At 37.9% G+C, this 9,267-nt stretch overlaps 1 long non-coding RNA gene across 1 annotated transcript; it reads left to right on the forward strand.

The window, feature by feature from the left end:
• Positions 1 to 4,516: 4,516 nt before the first annotated feature.
• On the forward strand, positions 4,517 to 6,523 carry LOC134299884 (uncharacterized). Its single transcript, XR_010007133.1, has 2 exons — positions 4,517 to 4,907; positions 5,943 to 6,523. It is a non-coding gene; the product is annotated as an uncharacterized LOC134299884 (long non-coding RNA).
• Positions 6,524 to 9,267: the final 2,744 nt, after the last annotated feature.

Consider the following 9,267-nt stretch of genomic DNA (forward strand, 5'->3'; position numbering starts at 1 on the left):
TATTTGTGGTGGTGGGGAGATAGAAATTTTTCAACATAAAATATGTTGTGGTACTGCATGGGGATTTGATGCTGCAAATTGCAAAAAACTTTAGGAAAATGTGTGGTTCACGTCACATTTTACCCACCCTTACACTAGTTAGACCAAAGAATTCAAAACAAATTAGCTAGGATGGCCAAGGGCCAGCTGATGCTGTGCTCAATATAGGCCCTGTCCAACCTAGGGATACTGGGAATTCCTTAAAACTATCCTTGTTCTGTCTTAAATTTATGTGTTGGCATTATGACTGTTTTTTCAAACTCAAGGAGAGTTGGATCCTGTGTAATGCCGTTTCTCAATTAGTATATATCCTTCCCTGCTTCTTTTTTGGTTCTTCTGCAAGCTGATAAGTTCTTTCAGAAGGTCTTTTTGTTGGGTGACCAGCTGACAACTGGTACTGCCAGGAGAATGGCATTCCTGCTCATGGAAGAAACCTAGTTTTAAGCCTTTCCAAGTGAAGCCTCTTTGAGTAAAGATTGTTCTATTGTAATCCATAATGAGGTAGCTTCCAATATTTGTAAAAGCCAAAGGAACTCCACTGTTGATATTTCCCTTACTCATGTTTATAAAGTGTAGTTCTATACTATGATGAACAGAAGCAATTTTTTCAAGACTTTTAAAAAATGGTTTCAGTATTTTATAATCTGTATCTGTAAATGCCAAATTAAAAATTGCAGTGGGCATTTTGGTATGGCAAGGTTTAAAAAATGTTAGCTGTTTCATACATAGGAAGGATATATAAGTTGTATGAGGAATAGGAGCATGTCTTCAGCTCACATACTGTTTCGCATGACTAGTGATGGAAAAAATGCATTGCAGTTGACAGACTCAATTAAAGTAGCCTTTTCACATCTCTTGAGGCTTATTGTGAGGTGAAAATTCATGCTACTTCAAGAATTCTTACATTTGTGAGGTTTATATATCTTTTTTAGGGAAATGAAGCATGTACAAAATAGTCCACACATTCTGAAATGCAAATGGCTAAAATGCAAACAGTTGAAAACATGCATGAAAACATGCTTTAGTAAATGGAGATGTTAGTATGTTAAGTGAAATATTAAATAAATTTGCATGCCAGGAGAAATGTGTGAAAGGGAATATGAATTTCAATGGGGGAAGGAGAACCTTTGTCATGTGCTAAGAAACAAAAGAAGAAAATCCAGATGGGCTTTGGTGAAATGCAACAAAGCTGAGTATGGGATTTGCACATCACTCTGCATGGCATATACGACTTTCTAGATAAATGTAGGAAAGTAGGTCCTGGCTGCATTATCTGTACTGCAAATGAGAGATTATTTCACATTTGGTTTATACACTTTGCATGAAAAGGGCATTAGTCCATGTATTGTACAGTACAGCCTTCATGCTTAACCAAAGGGTGAACCATCCTCATATTAGAACTGAATTAGATGATAGGTGAACTCCTTGTGAGCAATGATTTTTCATATCAGTGGAAAAATCAAGTGCCATATATGCCTGTCTGCCTGCAAGCTGTTTGCATGTAGAGACCACTGTATATAAAACTAGGCGCTGCGCAATAGTGATAAACTAAATAGGAACACAGGTGGGGAAAAGAAAGAGGGGAAGATGGATGTGGTGCACTTGGTTGCATTTCCATACCACATGTTCAGATGGTGACCTTGCAGATGATTTTTGAACACAGTCGTCTATTTCCTGGAAACATACCGTGTTACTATTGCAAAATTGCTGTGAAAAATGCTCATTGCTATGGATGAGGGCAAGGGAAAGAAGGCAGCGCTGAGAGGAAGTCTGTGCTTTGTATGGACAAAAGGGTGTGGCTTAGGAACCAAATGATGGGAGAAGAAATGCTCTTTGTTCTGCAGTTAGGTAATGCAGGTGGCTTTGCTAATTAGCTTTTTTGGCATCCAAAACATAAATGCAGTTAACTTCCAGAGATCAAAATAAAGCTGCTTCAAAGACAATGAATGTGTTGTCTTGAGAAAGGTAGTAATGGGTACCATTTACTATAATGGCATTACTGGCATACACTAGGTTTCAAGCTACAGGTTTCTTTCTTTTTTTAAAACAAATGTGTATTTTGTTGCCGTTTTCTTTATGGTTAGATTTTTTGCTGTGATGTACTTACGTACTACTGCATTTTCTAATACCTGGTATTTTGATATTTGGCTCAAAGTGGAACTTCCCCACCCACTCAATTTGGCCTAAAATATGGATGGATGGATGGATGGATGGATATAAGTTTGTGGTTCATGCTTTGTCATTTCCGGATAGTGTGAAAAAGCATACAAGATGGGTAACTGTACCACCCTCCCTTAAGATGAATGAGGAGGGGGAGAAATAGTCTAAAGGAAACAAAACAGTGTGAATCTAGCATCTCTTTAGTGGGTAAAAGGAATATATGCATGCCTTTTGCAGAGCTGAAATAGAAATTACTTAGACTTTTTTTAAACTCTAGAGCTGGAGTTCCAGGTAAGTAGGAAATCTTTCTTTTGCTTCCCCGTCCTTCATATGTCTGTACTTGATCTAAAGCAGGGGTTAATTTTTATCTGATGAAAACATCCAAGTAATAGAACAGGGTAAATATTCACTGTAGAATTAATGTTGTAAAAATAAAGTCTTTCTGTGTAAATCGGGATTATACATTCTCTTTGTTTGCGAAGAGCAAATTGAAACGCATGCACAAACAATTACAGTGAGAAGTATCTCTCTTTTCCTCAGTTTTACTCAATCCTTTTCAGATAGCTAGATTCTGTGATTTTAAGATCCTCCAGTTCAGGTATTTCTCTCCCCCTCCCGATCCCCCCCGCCCAATAAAAAGATGCCCAGTTATCTTTCTGGAGATGAATGAAGACTTAACCACTTCAAATGGCATCTTATGCTGTCCCATCCAGTGACTTGCTAACCTTGTAGTACCAGCAGTTTGTAATTTCTTCCTAAAAAAAACAAAAAACCTTTCAGATCAGTTACCTCCTGTTGAGAGCTAATTTTCCAGCAGTCAGGCTTTATCTGGATAAATAATTAGAGAGCAAGATGAAGACTATCACACTGAGGCTGTCTGCCTGTAACACACTTCATACAGTCGATCCTTGTGATTCTTCATTTCTTCAGGATACTTGCACAGTCGTCGCTCTCTAAAATCTGTAGAGACAATGGGCAACAAAGGCAGTCGCTTTGCATTTGTCTTGGAAGAATTAATGACACTTCTTATGTATTTGTCAGTAGTAAGCAAACAGCTGCCTCTTGCATCCGCGGGCAGGGAAGCCTGGTTTCCTTACTATCAGAGGCCTCCTGTTCAGTCAGGAAAAGCTATAGGGTCAATACTGTGGAGAAGCGTTTTCCAACTTGATAAGAATATGAAATATAAGATTTTTTGTAAAATAATAATGTTAAAACACATTCTCTTTTCTAGATTGGATTTATGGGCTTTTAAAAAACTGTTTTAGGAAGCTACATTTAGCTGGGATAATTAAACATGACACTCCAGCGATGGAGAGAGAGAAGCACACATGTGCAGCAATTTAATGAGTAGACAGTATTGTGAACTATCTTCTGCTCTGGTTGCCCCTCTCTCTTGTAGGGTCCTCAAGCAATTGCGTTGTATTATTGATGCAAATCCCTGAGGAATATGTAGCAGTACATTGACACCTGCAAGTCCTTCTATGCATACTGCTATTTTTAAACAGAACGCTTTGGAAATCCTTTAGTGCAATTTATTCTTCATGGGTAACTTCACAGCATTCTTAGGCAGAGCTGATTTAAAGTCACTTGTATGTGAGCGTATCTTGCCCACTTTGAAGTGTGCTTGCCATTGCCCCCCTTTCTCCCCTGCCGCTGCACATTACCTTGAGGGGGCATGACGCTTCCTTAGAAAATCCAGACATTAACAAAAACACTGCCTGGAGGTGCTGCGAAATCTCATTCTTTTACACATCAGCAAAATCAGAGGGCTAGGGGCATTTGTCCCTGAGTTGAACTAAATATATTCTTTCTCTCTGTCACAGACAATACTGGGTGTTTTTCCTCCCTCCTACTGGAGCAGCATGCAGTGAAACCACCCTTACAAAGAGATATTTGCATTCTCAGTTCTTTGCATTTATTCATATAGTGAAGAAAAGCTGGTCCAAATTATCATTGCAATAAATACATTATTTTTAAATTTTATTTCATGGAAAAACAGCTTTGTTGGTGGAAAGTCGCTGTCGGCGTGCTTCCTTGGTTGCAGCTGCTTTGCTCCCTTGAAATGAATTTCTGGTTACCAGATTGGTATAGGGAAGGGTGGGGTAGCAGCAGTGGGTCTGTAGAAGGGATGGTGATGGAATGTGACTTTCGTCCCTGAAGAAGGTCCGCTTGAGATGGCTACTGATTGAAACACACATGCACACACACACATTCAGCTCTGGATTTCCATATTATAAGAAAGGGATGGGCTTCTCCTGTTCAATATAATGGAGCCATTAACATCTATTAATAATGCAGACAGGGTAAGTAGCTGGAGTTGGAGCCTCCCGAGGGGCCTCGCGAGAAACAGATGTGTACTGTATCTTCCCGGATTTGATGGCTGCTGGGGTCGAGGGGGTCGCTGTGGTTCCTGTTTATTTCCTCTGGCAGTGGTTTTCTAATTTAAGCACCTCTGTCTCCTGGCTACAGTAGCCTGCTGTGATGCAGAGTTGGGGGGGGGGGAGGCGGAAGAAAAAGGAGGATGGTGGTGGCATGCCCCGTAGCTACTAAGCCTGGTGCCTAAAAAGGGCATGCTGGGTTTTAATCGGTACACCTCTGCGTGCACCCTCCCAGGCTGACTTTACTCTTTGTGTTTTCTTTGTAGAGGCATCTGCTGTGCAGAAGCAACACAGAGTGAAGGTCTTTTCTTTTGTTACCGGCACTGAAAGGTAAGCCTCTTCTTCCTTCCGCCTGATTTGAAAGGGGGCTGTTTGGGACATGCATTTTATGCATTTTGCTGTTGGGGGGCAGGGGTGGAGAGCGGAATAATGCCTCTCATAAAGGAGCCTAGACTCTTCTATATTATTTGACATACACAGCCGGAGGCAGCCTGGAAGTGAAAATTACCCCTTATCTCTCTCTTTCCCTCCTCCCACCCCCATATAAGAAGATTTTGCATTTCAGTTTGTATCAAACCTCCTCCCCCTCTTTCTCTCTCTTCCCTTTCTCCCGCTGTCTTTTTCTGGCACCTGTTCTGAAGACATAGATGCTTGCAAGAATTGCTTTTCCCACTTTTCTTTCAACTGTTTGACATTAGGGGATGGTGACAATAGGTTGCTTTTTTTCCAAAAAAGGTAGGAAAGTTCAGAAAGCGTGTTTCACTGTGTTGCCTTAAAGTCCGGGTTGTACTTCCAAGGACCGCAATTCATTAGCATGGCTAAACAAAAGCTTTTGTTCCAAGCACTAATTTCTCATAGACAATATACAGCAGCACCATTATTTGCATGATTCAGGGTAGGGCTGGCGTGGAGGGAGCGTAGGCTTGAATGTAAGGCAAACAGCGGATGTAAATGTCTGGGCTTGGCCACAGCTGGGTTGCAGCATTGTCTTATGTGCTTCTTTTACTATAATGCAGAGGAATGCATTTCCGGAGAGATTGTCAAGAGACATGTTTTAAAACATTGCAACTGTTTCCATGACTCATTTCAGTCCCCTGCAGCAACAGAATAATGCTGGAACTTCAGGACTGTACAAGGCAATAGCATAACTTCTTTGAAATAAGCAGAGCAATTTCCATTCCTATACAGGCTATTAAATACGGCGCTAGTCTTTTGTTGCTAAGAATGCCACAACATAAAGGGAAGTCTACTGCATTTACTTATTCCTTTTCTCTTGTACTTGCATTTAGTTCTAGAGATTTATATTAAATAAGCACTAGGAAGAAATGCTAGGAACATGACCGATGTTTCTTACTTTCTTTTAAGGTGATGCAGGAGTTGACCATATGTAAAGATATCTGCATTGTGTTGTCCATACACTGCTGCTAATTGGAACCATCAGCATGCTGTTAAAGTAATAAGGAACTGCTGTGATTGTTCCATTCACTTCATTCATGTACCTCCTTTTCTTTTTGGCACAGATAGGCATAAATTATTCCCATGTCCCCTAGTAAAACCAATGTGGTGGCCTGAGCAACAAATGTATTTGGTTTCTCTGTGAACACCAGAGGTTTTTGCTCTGATATTATTTTACATTTTTTAAATTTTCCAGACTTCTGCCTTGTTGTAAAGCATTGGACAGCTTTGGATTCTCAGAGCTATGTATGCTTTTTTCAATTACATGCGTTTTGCTAGATTTGTGATTCAAACCTATAATGTTTCAGTGGCGTCAAATCAACACTAGTAGTGTATCAGACACATGAAAATGTAATATTTCTGAAGAAAAAGGAATCTGAGGATGATACACAAGAGACATTTTTCACTTATAAAAATTACATGGACTATTACTGGTTTGAGGATGAAAAGTTGGTATATGCAAATACAATAAAATATGCATCTCTTTCAAAGTGGTTGTTGAATTGTGTTTATTGTAAGTGTCAATGATGGATAATTTCAATATGAATTCATAATGCGGAAGTATTATTTTTGTTGATAACTTTTGCTATAGTAGAGTGGTAAGAATAATGAAAGTTTAAAAGTGAGTAAGTCATTTGTGATAACAAAATTACACAGCGTAAAACCTGTAGTTATTTATTTGTACCACAAAGGGTGTGGGCAACATTACAATGTGTGGGTGAATTCCAAAGCAGAATTTAAATGCTGTAACTTTGAGGGCTGTGGTAAATAAATAGTTTTCACTGAGGTCTCGTATTGAAAAATATGTTTTACAAACTTTGCTGTGTATTGGTTTATCATTTTTAAAAACTAGGATTACTAAAATTATCCCTTCATTTTGCATCGATGAATGATTTGCACTTAAAATTATCCTATTGTTCCTAATAGAACAAATTTGCAAAGACTCCTTTCCAAAGGAAAAACTGAACCTAAAATAACTAATTATTGTTCCTCAAAAATATTGGATTTGGTGTTATTTTAATTTTAAAAAATTCATTACTTGTATAGGCATAGAATGCCTCGATGGATTGCTGAAGTATTGAGGTCAGAATTATTAAAAGTTTTGATGCATTATTATTATATTCACATTTTGTAGAACCATCTGCTTTGTACAGAATCCAGGTACAAGTACTTCTTCTTTTGTAATACGAGGATATTTTATATTTAATATGTTCAAAACAGAATATCTCTTGATATACATGTATCTATCATAACATCCAAGATTTAAGAAGAAATCTGTAAAAGACAGTGAATTCTAAAGTAAGAAGCAAAGATGGTATCTCTTGATCATGCCACCTTCAGCTATGTACACCTACCAACTAAACATGTATATTTTACGTTGTGCCTTGCATGACACACCTATTGTCGAAAGTCTATGTTCTAGGGGGAAACAAAGGAAAGTTGCTCTTTCTTTTGTTATAATTCCTTACCGTCTTTAACTCATTGAATGCTGCAGATGTTACTTAATAGTCAGAATTTCTAAATGTAATATATAGTAGTGAGAAGATTTCTATATAACAATACATATTTCTGGAGAAAAACAACAAAGAACTGCATCTTAATGTCCCTTGAGCACAAATAAACCTGAATGTTCATGTTCAGAATATTTGTGATGTAAAAATGCTAAATTATGTAAAGACAAAGAAGAATTGAACAGTGTATACTGTAGTGTCGCCACAATAAATAGTATACAATTTGAATTAGCAAATCTTCTTGCCAGTGTGTGTATGTATGTGTGTGTGTGTGAGAGAGAGAAGTAACAAGTGACTCGTACATTAGAAATAACCTGCTAGTTATATAGCATATTTATATAGCATATAAATAGGGGCTTTCTCTCAGATTCAGTATGACAGGCTACTTTTAAATGCAGAATTCACTGCTTCTGTTTGTTTTAAAATGTAGAGTAGAGTAAAATGCCTCCAGCAAATTTCTTTGTTGGGTTTTATTTTTAAGTGTTCTGTTGTATGTGGTTCCCACTACTTCTCCTATGCATCGAATGAATAAAACTCATCTCTTGAAAATCATTTTAATCTTTGAACCCACAGAGTCACTGAATGTTTTAGTACAACATTTCACAGGTTGTACCAAACACACATCATGTTAAACTTCCAAAATAATCATATAAAGTGTACTTTGATTCGGATCGTACTTTTCCTCTAGGTGTGCTCAAAGGGGGGAAAGGGTTAAGGTTAGTGAAAACAGAATAGCCTTTAGAATAGGAGAAAAACAGGGAAAAATTCATGGCCACTACTAGCTTTTTTTTTACCATCAAAGAACAATCCAATGCTTTTTTTATAATATCCACCGTCTGAAATGGAAATATGGAAAAGACAATTGTCTTCAACTTAAAACAATAACAAATTGCCAACTTTGTTTTGTTGCTACACTCCTATCAAACAGTAGTAACCTCACAAAAATAATAGTCATGATGTCTTGAATTTGGTAAAACTGGTTTAATGCATCTTTCCTATAGAAAACTGAAAAATAGCTCACTTATCAGAATTATTCCATAGTGGAGTGGAATGCCTTCTTTTCTATACTAAGAAGTATGACATTGTTATGAATATGCATTATGAATTTTCTAATTTACTCAATCGCTGTTTAACAATGTATTCTGTCTCTTTTGTGCTGTGTGCTTTGAAAGGTTAAGGCAGACAATGACAGCAAGAGATCCTTTATAAATTCTATCCTTCTTTTATAAGTCTGATTCCTACTTTATCAGTGGTAAATATAACCCTTGCCAAAATTGCAGTGAGGTAAGGAGAATTTTCGTAGTAATTTGATAACTGGAATAGATGAGCTGTCCAAAATGACTCTCATAGATTTCTAATTGCTTCCAGTTATGATTTTTGGTTGAGGTGATTCACATGATGATCTATTGAAAGGGTGTTTCACCTGCATACTCAACCTGAAGTGACCCCACCCACTTTCCCCAACAATTCAGTTAATCCGCTGGAGAGAAAAAAGCAGAAGATGTCTTTTTTAGTAAAATTGTAATCTCAATAGAGGTTGCTGGGGAATGTGAGAGGCTTTTGTCTTTACACTGAAATATACATATTCATGTGAACACATATAGACAACAGGGAGAGCAATCAATTCCTAGATTTCAGTGGCAAGAAGACAGGCTTAAGGTACTCATCACTCCACTCTTGAGATGTGCTGTGCGGGAATCTCTGTGTTCACACGTGAATGTGCC

This window comes from Anolis carolinensis, chromosome 6 (genome assembly GCF_035594765.1).
Source record: "Anolis carolinensis isolate JA03-04 chromosome 6, rAnoCar3.1.pri, whole genome shotgun sequence".
In the NCBI taxonomy this organism is placed as follows: Eukaryota; Metazoa; Chordata; class Lepidosauria; order Squamata; family Dactyloidae; genus Anolis; species Anolis carolinensis.